This window comes from Aulostomus chinensis, chromosome 1 (assembly GCF_037954235.1).
Source record: "Aulostomus chinensis isolate RoL2024-O1b breed Wild chromosome 1, RoL_Achi_v1.0, whole genome shotgun sequence".
Lineage (NCBI taxonomy): Eukaryota > Metazoa > Chordata > Actinopteri > Syngnathiformes > Aulostomidae > Aulostomus > Aulostomus chinensis.
In genome coordinates, this window is record NC_141320.1 from 51,479,299 (window position 1) to 51,496,960 (window position 17,662).

At 40.9% G+C, this 17,662-nt stretch overlaps 1 long non-coding RNA gene and 2 other non-coding genes across 3 annotated transcripts; 1 reads left to right on the forward strand and 2 right to left on the reverse strand.

Annotated features, from left to right (window-relative positions):
- Positions 1-8,750: 8,750 nt before the first annotated feature.
- Positions 8,751-9,901, reverse strand: LOC147272145 (uncharacterized). The gene is made up of 3 exons (XR_015115842.1): positions 9,728-9,901; positions 9,584-9,639; positions 8,751-9,499 (listed from the first exon to the last, which is right to left on the reverse strand). It is a non-coding gene; the product is annotated as an uncharacterized LOC147272145 (long non-coding RNA).
- Positions 9,902-10,598: 697 nt separating this feature from the next.
- trnaa-ugc (transfer RNA alanine (anticodon UGC)) lies at positions 10,599-10,670 on the reverse strand. The gene has a single exon. It is a non-coding gene; the product is annotated as a tRNA-Ala (tRNA).
- A 4,125-nt stretch (positions 10,671-14,795) lies between these two features.
- trnas-uga (transfer RNA serine (anticodon UGA)) lies at positions 14,796-14,877 on the forward strand. Its single transcript has one exon. It is a non-coding gene; the product is annotated as a tRNA-Ser (tRNA).
- Positions 14,878-17,662: the final 2,785 nt, after the last annotated feature.

Genomic DNA, 17,662 nt, shown 5'->3' on the forward strand with positions numbered 1-17,662 from the left:
TTTGAGGTTCGTAGCAACTCTGACTACATGACTGTCAACATCACTTTGAGGTTGTTCGAAACACTTACTACATTACTGTAAGCATCACTGAGTTGATCAGCAACTATCACTACATTACTGTTAGCATCAGTTTAAGTTTGTTCGAAACACTTACTACATTACTGTCAGCATCACTTTAACTTTATTAGCAACTATCATTACATTACTATTAGCATCATTTTGAGGTTAGTTGCAACTCTTGGTACATGACTGTCAGCATCACTTTGAGGTTATTCGAAACGTTCACTGCATTACTGTTAGCATCATTTTGAGTTCATTAGCAATACTTACTAAATCACTGTCGCATCATTTTGAGTTCATTAGCAATTCTTCCGACATCACTGTCGCAATATTTTGAGTTTCGCAGCAACTCTTACTACATGACTGTCAGCATCACTTTGAGGTTATTCGAAACTTTCACTACATTACTGTTAGCATCTTTTTGAGTTCATTAGCAATTCTTACTACATCACTGTCGCATCATTTTGAGATCTTTAGCAATTCTTCTGACATCACTTTCGCATTATTTTGAAGTTCGTAGCAACTCTTACTATATGACTGTCAGCATCACTTTGAGGTTATTCGAAACACTTACTACATTACTGTTAGCATCATTTTAAGTTCATTAGCAATTCTTCCGACATCACTGTCACAATATTTCGAGGTTCGTGGCAACTCTTACTACATTATTGTTGCATTATTTTAAGGTTCGTAGCAACTCTTACTACATGACTGTCAGCATCACTTTGAGGTTGTTCGAAACTCTTACTACATTACTGTCAGCATCACTGATTTTCTTCGCAACTATCACTACGTTACTGTTAGGATCATCTTGAGTTCATTCGCAATTCTTCCGACATCACTGTCGCAATATTTTGAGGTTCGTAGCAACTTTTATTACATTACTGTCGCATTATTTTGAGGTTCGTAGCAACTCTTAGTACATGACTGTCAGCATCACTTTGAGGTTGTTCGAAACACTTACTACATTACCGTTAGCATCATGTTGAGTTCATTTGCAATTCTTACGACATCACTGTCCCATCAGTTTGAGATCATTACCAATTCTTCTGACATCACTGTCGCATTATTTTGAGGTTCAAAGCAACTCTTACTCCATTACTGTAAGCATCACTGAGTTTATTAGCATCTATCACTACGTTACTGTTAGCATCATTTTGAGTTGTTGAGCAATTCTCACGACATCACTGCAGCATTAAATGTAATTCATTCGCAACTCTTACTAAATGACTTTCAGCATCATTTTTAGGTTGTTCGAAACTCTTACTACATTACTGTAAGCATCATTGAGTTTCTTAGCAACTATCACTACATTACTGTTCGCATCATTTTGAGTTCATTAGCAATTCTTACTAAATCACTGTCGCATCATTTTGAGATCTTTAGCAATTCTTCTGACATCACTGTCGCATTATTTTGAGGTTCGTAGCAACTCTTACTACATGACTGTCACCATCACTTTGAGGTTATTCGAAACACTTACTACATTACTGTTAGCATCATTTTAAGTTCCTTAGCAATTCTTCCGACATCACTGTCACAATATTTCGAGGTTCGTAGCAACTTTTACTACATTACTGTCGCATTATATTGAGTTTCGTGGCAACTCTTACTACATTATTGTTGCATTATTTTAAGGTTCGTAGCAACTCTTACGACATGACTGTCAGCATCACTTTGAGGTTGTTCGAAACTCTTACTACATTACTGTCAGCATCACTGAGTTTCTTCGCAACTATCACTACATTACTGTTAGCATCATCTTGAATTCATTCGCAATTCTTCCGACATCACTGTCGCAATATATTGAGGTTCGTAGCAACTTTTATTACATTACTGTCGCATTATTTTGAGGTTCGTAGCAACTCTTAGTACATGACTGTCAGCATCACTTTGAGGTTGTTCGAAACACTTACTACATTACTGTTAGCATCATGTTGAGTTCATTTGCAATTCTTACGACATCACTGTCCCATCAGTTTGAGATCATTACCAATTCTTCTGACATCACTGTCGCATTATTTTGAGGTTCAAAGCAACTCTTACTACATGACTCTCAGCATCACTTTGAGGTTATTCGAAAGTTTCACTCCATTACAGTTAGCATCATTTTGAGTTCATTAGCAATTGTTACGACATCACTGTCGCAATATTTTGAGGTTCGTAGCAACATTTACTACATTACTGTCGCATTATTTTGAGGTTTTTAGCAACTCTTACTACATGACTGTCACCATCACTTTGAGGTTATTCGAAACTTTCACTCCATTACTGTTGGCATCATTTTGAGATCATTAGCAATTCTTACTACATCACTGTCGCATCATTTTTAGATCATTAGCAATTCTTCTGACATCACGGTCACATTATTTTGAGGTTTGTAGCAACTCTTACTACATTACTGTCAGCATCACTTTGAGTTTATTAACAACTATCACTACATTACTGTTAGCATCATTTAGAGTTTATTAATAATTCTTACGACATCACTGTAGCATTAAATTGAGTTCATTAGCAACTCTTACTAAATCACTGTCAGCATCACTGTGAGGTTGTTCGAAACTCTTACTACATTACTGTAAGCATCACTGAGTTGATTAGCAACTATCACTCCATTACTGTTAGCATCATTATGAGTTCATTCGCAATTCTTACGACATCACTGTCCCATCAGTTTGAGATCATTACCAATTCTTCTGACATCACTGTCGCATTATTTTGAGGTTCAAAGCAACTCTTACTACTTTACTGTTGCATTATTTTAAGTTTCGTAGCAACCCTTACTACATGACTGTCAGCATCACTTTAACTTTATTAGTAACTATCACTACATTAGTATTAGCATCATTTTGAGGTTAGTAGCAACTCTTACTACATGACTGTCAGCATCACTTTGAGGTTGTTCGAAACACTTACTACATGACTGTCAGCATCACTTTGAGGTTATTCGAAAGTTTCACTCCATTACTGTTAGCATCATTTTGAGTTCATTAGCAATACTTACTAAATCACTGTCGCATCATTTTGAGTTCATTAGCAATTCTTCCGACATCACTGTCGCAATATTTTGAGTTTCGCAGCAACTCTTACTACATGACTGTCAGCATCACTTTGAGGTTATTCGAAACTTTCACTACATTACTGTTAGCATCTTTTTGAGTTCATTAGCAATTCTTACTACATCACTGTCGCATCATTTTGAGATCTTTAGTAATTCTTCTGACATCACTGTCGCATTATTTTGAAGTTCGTAGCAACTCTTACTATATGACTGTCAGCATCACTTTGAGGTTATTCGAAACACTTACTACATTACTGTTAGCATCATTTTAAGTTCATTAGCAATTCTTCCGACATCACTGTCACAATATTTCGAGGTTCGTGGCAACTCTTACTACATTATTGTTGCATTATTTTAAGGTTCGTAGCAACTCTTACTACATGACTGTCAGCATCACTTTGAGGTTGTTCGAAACTCTTACTACATTACTGTCAGCATCACTGATTTTCTTCGCAACTATCACTACGTTACTGTTAGCATCATCTTGAGTTCATTCGCAATTCTTCCGACATCACTGTCGCAATATTTTGAGGTTCGTAGCAACTTTTATTACATTACTGTCGCATTATTTTGAGGTTCGTAGCAACTCTTAGTACATGACTGTCAGCATCACTTTGAGGTTGTTCGAAACACTTACTACATTACCGTTAGCATCATGTTGAGTTCATTTGCAATTCTTACGACATCACTGTCCCATCAGTTTGAGATCATTACCAATTCTTCTGACATCACTGTCGCATTATTTTGAGGTTCAAAGCAACTCTTACTCCATTACTGTAAGCATCACTGAGTTTATTAGCATCTATCACTACGTTACTGTTAGCATCATTTTGAGTTGTTGAGCAATTCTCACGACATCACTGCAGCATTAAATGTAATTCATTCGCAACTCTTACTAAATGACTTTCAGCATCATTTTTAGGTTGTTCGAAACTCTTACTACATTACTGTAAGCATCATTGAGTTTCTTAGCAACTATCACTACATTACTGTTCGCATCATTTTGAGTTCATTAGCAATTCTTACTAAATCACTGTCGCATCATTTTGAGATCTTTAGCAATTCTTCTGACATCACTGTCGCATTATTTTGAGGTTCGTAGCAACTCTTACTACATGACTGTCACCATCACTTTGAGGTTATTCGAAACACTTACTACATTACTGTTAGCATCATTTTAAGTTCCTTAGCAATTCTTCCGACATCACTGTCACAATATTTCGAGGTTCGTAGCAACTTTTACTACATTACTGTCGCATTATATTGAGTTTCGTGGCAACTCTTACTACATTATTGTTGCATTATTTTAAGGTTCGTAGCAACTCTTACGACATGACTGTCAGCATCACTTTGAGGTTGTTCGAAACTCTTACTACATTACTGTCAGCATCACTGAGTTTCTTCGCAACTATCACTACATTACTGTTAGCATCATCTTGAATTCATTCGCAATTCTTCCGACATCACTGTCGCAATATATTGAGGTTCGTAGCAACTTTTATTACATTACTGTCGCATTATTTTGAGGTTCGTAGCAACTCTTAGTACATGACTGTCAGCATCACTTTGAGGTTGTTCGAAACACTTACTACATTACTGTTAGCATCATGTTGAGTTCATTTGCAATTCTTACGACATCACTGTCCCATCAGTTTGAGATCATTACCAATTCTTCTGACATCACTGTCGCATTATTTTGAGGTTCAAAGCAACTCTTACTACATGACTCTCAGCATCACTTTGAGGTTATTCGAAAGTTTCACTCCATTACAGTTAGCATCATTTTGAGTTCATTAGCAATTGTTACGACATCACTGTCGCAATATTTTGAGGTTCGTAGCAACATTTACTACATTACTGTCGCATTATTTTGAGGTTTTTAGCAACTCTTACTACATGACTGTCACCATCACTTTGAGGTTATTCGAAACTTTCACTCCATTACTGTTGGCATCATTTTGAGATCATTAGCAATTCTTACTACATCACTGTCGCATCATTTTTAGATCATTAGCAATTCTTCTGACATCACGGTCACATTATTTTGAGGTTTGTAGCAACTCTTACTACATTACTGTCAGCATCACTTTGAGTTTATTAACAACTATCACTACATTACTGTTAGCATCATTTAGAGTTTATTAGTAATTCTTACGACATCACTGTAGCATTAAATTGAGTTCATTAGCAACTCTTACTAAATCACTGTCAGCATCACTGTGAGGTTGTTCGAAACTCTTACTACATTACTGTAAGCATCACTGAGTTGATTAGCAACTATCACTCCATTACTGTTAGCATCATTATGAGTTCATTCGCAATTCTTACGACATCACTGTCCCATCAGTTTGAGATCATTACCAATTCTTCTGACATCACTGTCGCATTATTTTGAGGTTCAAAGCAACTCTTACTACTTTACTGTTGCATTATTTTAAGTTTCGTAGCAACCCTTACTACATGACTGTCAGCATCACTTTAACTTTATTAGTAACTATCACTACATTAGTATTAGCATCATTTTGAGGTTAGTAGCAACTCTTACTACATGACTGTCAGCATCACTTTGAGGTTGTTCGAAACACTTACTACATGACTGTCAGCATCACTTTGAGGTTATTCGAAAGTTTCACTCCATTACTGTTAGCATCATTTTGAGTTCATTAGCAATTCTTACTGCATCACTGTCGCATCATTTTCAGATTATTAGCAATTCTTCCGACATCACTGTCGCATTATTTTGAGGTTCGTAGCAACTCTTAGTACATGACTGTCAGCATCACTTTGAGATTATTAGAAACGTTCACTCCATTACTGTTAGCATCATTTTGAATTCATTAGCACTTCTTACTAAATCACTGTCGCATCATTTTGAGATCTTTAGCAATTCTTCTGACATCACTGTCGCATTGTTTTGAGGTTCAAAGCAACTCTTACTACATGAATGTCACCATCCCTTTGAGGTTATTCAAAACACTTACTACATTACTGTTAGCATCATTTTAAGTTCATTAGCAATTCTTCCGACATCACTGTCGCAATATTTTGAGGTTCGTAGCAACTCTTAGTACATGACTGTCAGCATCACTTTGAGGTTGTTCGAAACTCTTACTACATTACTGTCAGCATCACTTAGTTCATTAGCAACTATCACTACATTACTGTTAGCATCATTTTGAGTTCATTAGCAATTCTTACGACATCACTGTAGCATTAAATTGAGTTCATAAGCAACTCTTACTAAATGACTGTCAGCATCACTTTGAGGTTGTTCGAAACACTTACTCCATTACTGTAAGCATCACTGAGTTAATTAGCAACTATCACTACATTACTGTTAGCATCATTTTGAGTTCATTAGCAATTCTTCCAACATCACTTTCGCAATATTTTGAGGTTCGTAGCAACTCTTACTATATTACTGTTGCATTATTTAAAGGTTCGTAGCAACTCTTACTACATGACTGTCAGCATCACTTTGAGGTTATTCGAAACTGTCACTCCATTACTGTTAGCATTATTTTGAGTTCATTAGCAATTCTTCCAACATCATTTTCGCAATATTTTGAGGTTCGTAGCAACTCTTACTACATTACTGTCAGCATCACTTTGAGTTTATTAACAACTATCACTACATTACTGTTAGCATCATTTAGAGTTTATTAGTAATTCTTACGACATCACTGTAGCATTAAATTGAGTTCATTAGCAACTCTTACTAAATCACTGTCAGCATCACTGTGAGGTTGTTCGAAACTCTTACTACATTACTGTAAGCATCACTGAGTTGATTAGCAACTATCACTACATTACTGTTAGCATCATTATGAGTTCATTCGCAATTCTTACGACATCACTGTCCCATCAGTTTGAGATCATTACCAATTCTTCTGACATCACTGTCGCATTATTTTGAGGTTCAAAGCAACTCTTACTACTTTACTGTTGCATTATTTTAAGTTTCGTAGCAACCCTTACTACATGACTGTCAGCATCACTTTAACTTTATTAGTAACTATCACTACATTAGTATTAGCATCATTTTGAGGTTAGTAGCAACTCTTACTACATGACTGTCAGCATCACTTTGAGGTTGTTCGAAACACTTACTACATGACTGTCACCATCACTTTGAGGTTATTCGAAAGTTTCACTCCATTACTGTTAGCATCATTTTGAGTTCATTAGCAATTCTTACTGCATCACTGTCGCATCATTTTCAGATTATTAGCAATTCTTCCGACATCACTGTCGCATTATTTTGAGGTTCGTAGCAACTCTTAGTACATGACTGTCAGCATCACTTTGAGGTTATTAGAAACGTTCACTCCATTACTGTTAGCATCATTTTGAATTCATTAGCACTTCTTACTAAATCACTGTCGCATCATTTTGAGATCTTTAGCAATTCTTCTGACATCACTGTCGCATTGTTTTGAGGTTCAAAGCAACTCTTACTACATGACTGTCACCATCCCTTTGAGGTTATTCAAAACACTTACTACATTACTGTTAGCATCATTTTAAGTTCATTAGCAATTCTTCCGACATCACTGTCGCAATATTTTGAGGTTCGTAGCAACTCTTAGTACATGACTGTCAGCATCACTTTGAGGTTGTTCGAAACTCTTACTACATTACTGTCAGCATCACTTAGTTCATTAGCAACTATCACTACATTACTGTTAGCATCATTTTGAGTTCATTAGCAATTCTTACGACATCACTGTAGCATTAAATTGAGTTCATAAGCAACTCTTACTAAATGACTGTCAGCATCACTTTGAGGTTGTTCGAAACACTTACTCCATTACTGTAAGCATCACTGAGTTAATTAGCAACTATCACTACATTACTGTTAGCATCATTTTGAGTTCATTAGCAATTCTTCCAACATCACTTTCGCAATATTTTGAGGTTCGTAGCAACTATCACTATATTACTGTTGCATTATTTAAAGGTTCGTAGCAACTCTTACTACATGACTGTCAGCATCACTTTGAGGTTATTCGAAACTGTCACTCCATTACTGTTAGCATTATTTTGAGTTCATTAGCAATTCTTCCAACATCATTTTCGCAATATTTTGAGGTTCGTAGCAACTCTTACTACATTACTGTCGCATTATTTTGAGGTTCGTAGCAACTCTTACTACATTACTGTAAGCATCACTGAGTTTCTTAGCAACTATCACTACATTACTTTTAGCATCATTTTGAGTTTATTCGCAATTCATAGACATCACTGTCGCATTATTTTGAGTTCATTAGCAACTCTTACTAAATGACTGTCAGCATCACTTTGAGGTTGTTCGAAACTCTGACTACATTACTGTAAGCATCACTGAGTTAATTAGCAACTATCACTACATTACTGTCAGCATCATTTTGAGTTCATTAGCAACTATCACTACATAACAGTAACTCTTACTACTTTACTGTTGCATTTTTTTAAGGTTCGTACTGTGGCAAGGCGAGCGGTGGGGAACAGTTGCTGACAACGCCACCTGGGGGCTTTCACCCCAGGATATAAACAAAATTTCAAAATGACCAGGCTTCCACTTGAACAAAGGCACACAGTTCGAGAGATACAACAGGACAGGACCGTGATTTCCAATTATAAAAATACTTTTCTTAGAAAAATAGTTTAAAATGAGCAACAGACTAAATGAATACCAATGGATATAATAAGGAGTGCAAGACGAATTACCGAAAGGAAAAGGGGACAGGGCTGGGGCTTACCACGACAGCGGTAACGAAAAGGGGAGGGATCCAAAAAAAACTACACTGCACCCGTGACACAGCAAACCAAAAAAACATGAATAAGGAACCATCACCAGGGGGACCGCTGCCGCACTGGGCCCTCCACACCTGTCAAAGAAAAGAAAAGAACACCATCAAAAACATGAAATCAAGGCAACCCTCACACACGAACTAAATATCGCTACCACAAATAACCCAACAGAAACTGTTTTAAATCCAAATGATCAAAATGGGGAGCAAAAGGCTATGATAATAATAATAATAATAATAAGGGTTCTAAACAATAAATCAAATGTAACCCACAACAACTAACAGTAATAATTCAAAGAAAGAAATAACAAATAGAAAAGGAATAAACTCAAGTAATTAAGGAAATGTCTGCCCCTCTAAGTAAAACCGGTCTCCAAGGGGGATGGCTCAGCGCCGATGAGGGTCGGGATGCCTTCTCTTGGCCCACGTTGAGGCTCTTATAAAGGCCGTAGTGCACGGCTTTAACCGCCGTTACTGGGAGCAGAGCCGTTATGAGCCGAATCAGCAAGAATCCAGACTGAAGAAGAGAAGAAGAGGAAGAACCAAAACAGCAGCGAGGCTCACAGCAGCAATTGACGGCTGCGCACTGCAAAATAAACAAGTTAACCTGATTAAAATGTGGATGAAGGGCATTACAGAATAACAAAAGCTAAGAAAAAACATTTCCTACCGGAGAGCAGAATCGTGGCGTCAGACGAGGCAGGAGGAGGAAGCCAGCAGCCCAGACTACACAAACGATGGCCGGGAGAGGATAATCAGAACACCACAGATCATCGGCAGCTTGATATGAAAGGCAGACAACTACGTGTCTTACCCACAGAAAGCGCACCACGCACACACCGGCCCAAGGGAGACAGCCCAGCTCAAGGGTACCACCACACCGCTGGACGGAGCAAAACTGGAGCAAACAGGGGGCCCATGACACTGAATAATGGAGCAGAGCAAGCATGCATACCTTTGTTTGTAACCGATCTGCAGACCAGCGAGACGCCACCACGCACGGCTGTCGGCTCCGTAAAGGAGGGAGAGGAAGTGGAAAGGACGGAGAAGGGTCGGACCAGGTCTACTTCTAGGTGACCGCTCACTATCGTCTGCCACACTGCCCCTCACGGTGGGGAGTGTGGCGCTATCCTGCCACAACACACACACTCACACACACACACACACACACACACTGAGACATGCAGCAGCTCACAGTAACTGCCTCAGTCACACAGCAGATAGACTCCTTTCTATAACAAGATAAGCAGTAGAAAATGGATGGAACTGATGAACAGGTGATTTGTCCAAAAGTCAACATCAGATTCATTTCCAATCTGTGGAAGCAGTTTCATCTTGAGGTTCCAGGTAAGAACAGCCAGCTGTGGGCTGACACACATCTCTTCAGGAGCACTTCTATGCTCCAAACTTGCCAGGTTGAATTGTGTCTGTATTCTGAGGGCAGCAGGAGGACGGAGGAGTGAGGACACACACATTTGGAACTGAGAGCAGCTGTGTGTGGGATTTCCCCAGCAAAGATGAAACCAGCTCCTTCATGCTGGCTATGAAGGCTCACAGTCACGCTGACCCAGCTATAAATACTTTGATATGCAACAGACTGGTTTCTCTTCTGGTAGTTTGTTATCAACTGTTGTCACATTTAATGATCAATTTAGCTGGTAAGATGAAGGCTCCAAAGGACCAGCTGGAGATGCCGGGGATTGAACCCGGGGCCTCATACATGCAAAGCATGCGCTCTACCACTGAGCTACACCCCCTCTGTCAGAGTCACTGTTTAACTGATGCAGCAACACAAACACAGACACAACATTTTTATTCTTCATTTTAGGGATAAAAAGGAAGTCAGCCTGTGATCTCAAAGGCTCTGTGATCTCAGTAGTTTCACTGTGATGTCAGCCCACACAGCCTTAGACCACAGAGGCAAGTCAGGCTCCAGGAAGCTGAGGCTGCTCCGTTCTCAGTCCAGTCCAGAGTGAAGGTTTCCCTCTCAGAAGCTTTCCAATCCAGCCCAGATCCTCTGTGACTAGCAGGAGTCTTTGACCAGGAAATGAGAATTATATTGAACGTCTGCTCATCCTCAGAATGAAGTAAAAGTATTTGTGTTCCTAAAATAATGTACAGATGTTAAGATCAATTATTAACATTGATTGACAGCTCTAAACTGACCCATCATCACTATACAGTTGCAAACTGATGACTGAAATATTTAGAAATCCACAGATGCTCATAACAACTGGTAGTACAAGTACACAGTAGAGACGACTGTAGGAAGTAGCAGTAGTGAGCCTTGAAGAAAATGCAGTAAAGACAGGAAGCCCCCATCACATTGTCAGTGTTTCAGTGACTGGCATTGTGAAGAGACTGAGACAAAGTCAGTTATGAATGGAGGGCTGAGTTGGAGCAGAGGGGTGCAGGATCCTGGGGGTGGACTGTCTTTAGGGGGCTGAGGTGTCTGGTGGTCTTGGTGGACCCTCTGCATCTCAAGCTGAGACAACAGAGTCCTGTGTTCTTGAGTCATTGTCTATAGTCTCTGTTGTTGGAGAGCTCACTGTGGTCCCTGGTCTAGAGGCTAGGATTCGGCGCTTTCACCGCTGCGGCCCGGGTTCGATTCCCAGTCAGGGAATGAGTTATTTAGAGGTTGAGGGAGAGGTGATCAGGTGGTCCACATGATGGTGGAGGTGATGAACTGTGAATCCATCATGGCTCCACTCTCACCCCCATTGTAGTGTTCTTGGTTCACTCTGCCATGGCCCCATGTTGAAGGGTGACTGTCTCATTCAGGTTCAACCCTTTGTTAGACTCTATTAAGTCACTGACTGCTGCAAGGACAAACTCTGTAAAGTATATCCATGGTGAGGCCTCCCTCAGGAACTAGAACACCAAAGATGAACTGCACTTCATCCGTGAAGCTCAGTTGTGTTGGTGTTCTATGAAGTACTGCCTTCAGAAAGGCACCAAGGCTGTCTTGTTGGTCCTCACTGTCCAGGTAGACAGGCTCAGGAAGAGGATCACACAACTAAAATACAGTACAAATAAATACATCCATCCATACATTGTGTTCCGCTTATTCCTACACATTAAGGGTCGCGGGGGGGCTGGAACCTATCCCAGCGTCAACGGGTGAGAGGCAGGGTTCACCCTGGACAGGTCGCCAGTCCATCACAGGGCCAACACACAGAGACGAACAACCATTCACACTCACATTCATACCTACGGTCAATTTAGAGTAGTCAAAGTACAAATACATATTTATTTTTAAGAATCAATGTATTCCAAGTACGTTCAGGAAAAAACTAACCAAAATGTTCTTAAAAAAACAAAACAAAAATGTTCTTAAAAAACAAAACAAAAATGTTCTTAGCAAAAACCTCTTCACCGTGTGTGTACCGCACATCTGTAAAGTGAGTGTGTGAGAGTGTGTGAGCGCAAGTGTGTAACAGTCAGTGAGCGTGACAAGAACTCCTGAAACGCTTCATCAAAGTGCTTTCAAATCTTGTTCAACTGCAACATCGTCCATTCAAACCTGACCTCATCGGTTTGGCATTGTGAAGTTTGTCACTTCAAATCTTCATTCAAGACAATTTCACCTTTAATGCGTGGACTTTGGGGGACAGTTGAAGTCCATCCAGATCCAAGAGAAGTTTTTGAAACACTTCAGAAGTGTAGCACAGTCGTGGGGGACATGCAAGGTTGAGGGCACCCATCAGTCCCATTAGCAGTGCACAGGCCTGGGCAGCATTCCTGCATGTAGGCAAAGTCAGAGTAGTCAAAAAAGTACATCCAACTCTGTAGCGCCACCTACGTAGAATACCAATGTTTGAGATCCTGCTTGTTCAGCATGAATGTTCCAGCAGTGGTCACCTACCTGTGTACTTTCCAACAGTCACCAGTCGCTCTTGGTGCCACCCCTGCTTGCACCAGTGTCTCCAACAGTGTCTCCAACAGTGTCTCAGCAGCGCCCGTGATCTTAGCAGGACTGATGAGCCTGTGGTTCAGGAACAGGTCCTTTCTAATTGTGCAGATGAGGTTTCTGTTCCAAAGCCTGGACCGTATGTTTTCATGATCTCTTTCAAAATAGTCATCAGGTATTTCCTCCCCACGTGTGGTTGCTCTCACATGAATGCTTCATCACCAGTCACCAGTCCACTGTGTGTTCATGGCAGCATTGAGCAGCAGTCAGACAGCAGTTCTTAGACGCTCCATGAGTTTGGCTGAAAGTTCCCAATCCATGAACCCGTCTTCATGATCCAGGTATGGTCCTGCACACCCTGAAGCTTCCTCTGGTGGAGATTCCAGCTGCCTGGCCTCCATCTCTGAATACACTCACTGGCCCTCAGCTTGTTTTGTTCCATACAGTCAAAGAGAAGCAGAAATAACATCACCATTAAACAGAGGTCAAACAGCCAGAGCAGCTCAAAGGCAGGGTTGGGGTTCCTCACCCCTCCTCCCCTAAAACAGAAGGCACGTGGTCAATCTGGGTGTTTGAAAGCAAAGGTCATGGGCTAGAAGTTTTAGTGGTTTACTCAATCAAATATTTATTTGTTCATGATATGATCATACAGAGAGGCTCACCGGACTTTTCCTCAACAAAAAAAGGTTTCAAATGTTGAAAAGCACACTAGTAATTTATCATCGCATCAGTTAAAGACAACAGTACATAAAGAAATTGCTTACCGTTGCAATCGGCCATTTTCCAAAAAACAAAGACTTCTCTCCTGGTGAAAAGAAAAGAAGAGTCGTACGGTCCTCTGAGGTCCTGTTGTGTCTTTTGGTCAGAGACAAAGTGTGTGCCAAGTCGGCTGTGATGAATCTACCAGTAAACCAGGGGTTGGGTTCCCCACACCTTCCTCCCCTCAAACAGAAGGCCAGACGTGTGACTTGGAACACCAAACAGGACCAATGGTCTGTGTGAGGCTTGAGGGAGGACATGTCTGTCTTCTTGCAGTAGTTACTTTCCCTGGTGAGTAGTTACTTTCAGAGTGGAGGAACTCAGGTACTATCTCAGTTACATTTTGGCAGAAGTAACTAGTAACTATAACTACCTACTTTTGCAAAGTCCCGTGCCAGACACTGAACATGAGACACTTGCGGTCTCTTGGTGTGACAATCAGCCGCTCTGTGACAGCAGTGGAGACACCAGCAGACAGGGCAGAACCAACTGGAGCAGAGGAGCAGGAAGTAGCCCCACAAGAGCCCTCCCTCCCTCTCATTCTTTCTCTCTCTCTCTCTCTTTTGTCTTTTCTTCTTTCTATTTATTTGCCTTCTGCTGTCTGTCCTTTCCTGCTCTCGTTTAAAAACCAACCACAGCAGACGTCCGTTCCCATGATGAAAATTAATATAAAAGATAGATTTGTTTTCCTCTTAAGTTTAGAAGCATTTTCAGATTCATGAAAAGATCATCAATCAGTGTCGTATTTCAGACAGACTTCTGGTCCGTGAGGACGAGGAATCCAGGACAGATCCACAGAACTCCAACTGCCATCTTTGATGATTCCTTCTCAGTCTGTAGGGTGGAGAGATCCTCCTGAGTCAACGAGCCCTTTTAGGATCCACCTCCATTTATGGATGGAATTTATACAGCATCCACTCGCCAGTGGAGTCTGATATTCAACAATACAGATTCCCAAGTCACTGTCCAACACTGGCTGGAGCAGCAGAGCTGGCAAAATGTCATCTTTTCTGTCATTGTTTCAAAATGTCCTCACTAAGATGGTTATTAATTCCTCATTCTCAGCTGCTACAGCCTTTAAAGAAAACCTTTGACTGGTGGCTCTAACAAAGATCAGATGTTGTCTCCTCTAGAACATCAAAATGATAATAATAAAGATAAGAATAAAGATAATTTGGTGAATTTCAGTCTCCTACACATGTGCGTGAATGTGGTTGTTGTGGCCGAGTGGTGAAGGCGATGGACTTGAAATCCATTGGGGTCTCCCCGCGTAGGTTCGAGTCCTGCCAACAACGTTCAACTGTTGATGGTCCATATAAGACCTCTTCCCCTACTTTGTGCTCCAGTTGTCTCCTCATCAGGCACCACAGGATCCAGGAGTCAAAGCAAATCATGAGTGACTTTAAAAATGGCCATCAAACACAAAATAAAGCTTGAAATAAGTTTCAAATTTAATTTTATGTTGACATGTTTCATCCATTTCACCTCCACACTGTCCTTCATCACAACATTTAACATCAGGACTGCTCCCAGATCAGCTCCATGATCAGAGATCAAAGACTGAAGCAGGAGATCAATGCTCAGAACCCCGAGATCAAAGACTGAATTCAGAGATCAAACACAGAATTCAGAGATCAAACACAGAATTCAGAGATCAAAGACATAACCTATGGAGGCTACACCCCCCCCAACAGTTTCCATTTCAGTCAAATCAATTTTATTTTTTTAGTGCCAAATCACAACAACAGTGATCTCATGACACTCTACAAGAAGAGCAGGTCCAGCACCTCAGTCCTTCCATCAGTTAACACCCAACAATTCTCCATCAGCAAGCACATCCATCAACAGTAGTGACTAAAACCTTCTTTTAACAGGCAGGAACGTAGAGCAGATCCAGGATCAGTGGGGACTGATGTCTGCTTTGACCCCCTGGTGAAAGAATATGTCCTTTCTTGTCTCCTGTCTTCCTCCAGAAAGGTGGCAACCTGATAGCAAACAAACCCATCCTCTGAACTAGGAGTCTCAGTTGAGGCTCCATCTGAAACCAAAGACTTTGGATGAATGACTATCAACCTCCATTCTTTGTTGGACTAAACATTCATTAGTTAGCAGGCAGCTAAGCTACCTGTGGTCAAACCTGCAGCTGATGGAACACAGTAAGAGCAGGCTAGCTAACATTCAAGTTTGATTTATGAATGGAAAGAACCAGAGACAAATAGAATGACATCATCAAGACAAAACCTGGTGCTTACAAAGGTGAGGTGAACAATTTTAACAGTCAATCCCAAATTTAGGCCTGAAGTTATAAAATAATATTAGCCAGTTAGCAATGTTAGCGTATTCTGCCCAAGTAGAAGACATGATTTGTTTATCTGGATGAAATAAAAATGGATGAAAACGTCCAGAGCATCCCTCCCAAATCTGATTTCTTCAACTGAAAGAACGCTAACATTTCTAGATTCATTCCCTCCAGTAAGGTCTCATTTCCAGCTCTGTTCTCCCTCCACTACTGTTCAGTGTAGTATTTATTTTACTGACTACTTCATTGACAGGTGGTAAAAATGTCTGGTGTTTCCTGAACTTAACTGAGTGCTGCTCAGTAAAGTTGCCATGACTTGAGATTCTCTTCCTGCTGGGTCCATTTCAACATTCTTATCCTTCCTAGCATTGGAGATAAAGTATCAGTCAGGGCTGTACTTGATTAATACTGCATATAGTACACATCAGTCACTGCCATTACACAGTGGAATGGTAGTTGAAGTACTGTTAGCAGCAAGCTGAAAACTGTTGTGGTCTTTGACAGTTCTCTTGTTTCTGAATGAAAATCCTGTGAAGGAGAATCATGGAGACATCCTAAAAATGGCTGAGGTCTCTGAGCTGCAGCAGGTCTGAGCTGCTTTTGATGCCCAGATGATGTGGAGGCAGTGAATGGTGGGTTTGGTGGAGCTGGAAAAAGGCTGCAGGTGGTGAGGGGTCTGCTGGTGTCAGGACCTGAGTCGTTGGGTCACAGTCCAAATCCATCTTTGTCATCATGACAGCTGGACTGCCACAACATTCTGAGGATGATAGTGGCCTGGGTCTGTCCCTGACTCAAGATGTTGTGTGTCTGACCTGAGCAACAGACTGCAACGTGGTAAGTACAGCCTCAAGATTTGCACAATAGAAGTCAATTGTCTCCCTCCTTTAATCCACTCTCAGGTATCCACTATACATTACAGGAGAGTTTGATGGCCTTCTGCTGGGTGACAGGGGTTCCCCATGCCAACACAGGCTGCTGACCCCTTACCCGCACCCTGAACCAGGCCCCCAACAGAACTTCAACTGGGCTCACTGCAGGACCAGAGGTGGAGATGACCACAGGCCTGCTAAAAGCCCGTTTCCAGTGCCTAGGTCACCTCAGGGTGTCCCCTGAGAGGGCCTGTGATATTCTTGTGGCATGTATTCTTCATAACATTGCCACTATGAGAGGAGAGCAACACCCTGCCCTACAAATGGAAGAGCCTGATGACGACCCCATCCACCTGCCAGCTATCCAGGACAGCAGAGCCGTCAGAGACACCATATGTCAGAATCACTTTGGCATTTAATTAGCAATCATCCTCCCCACCACAGTCCAATAAAGGAACAATACACATTTCATTTGGTCTTCTTTATTTCCTAGCAATCAAAAAGCTCGTTCAGTTCACGTTCCACTAGTTAACATATTCACCTGGAGCCATGCACCCCCCTCTAACTTGGGCTCCAGTCGTTCTGTTTCCAGATCTGCTTTCCTAATCTGGCGGTCCAAGGACTGCATTTCTTTGTCACTTTTTTACATTTTTCTCAGCAGGTGGACTCTGTAAAGTTCCTTTACTGGTAACTGAGAACATGAGGATTAGACAGTTGGACATGAATCTGTCGACTGAACATCTCACTGTGTCAGTGTGTGCACTGGAGGTCGAGGGACCCTCCTGCCCAGCCATGCTCTGTTAAAGAGGACAAGACTGTCTTCATACTTCAGTGTAGGCTGATGTCTCTATATCCCACCAGAATGGTAAGAAATATGAATGGGAGAAGAATCAGGAATGTATCAAGATGTGA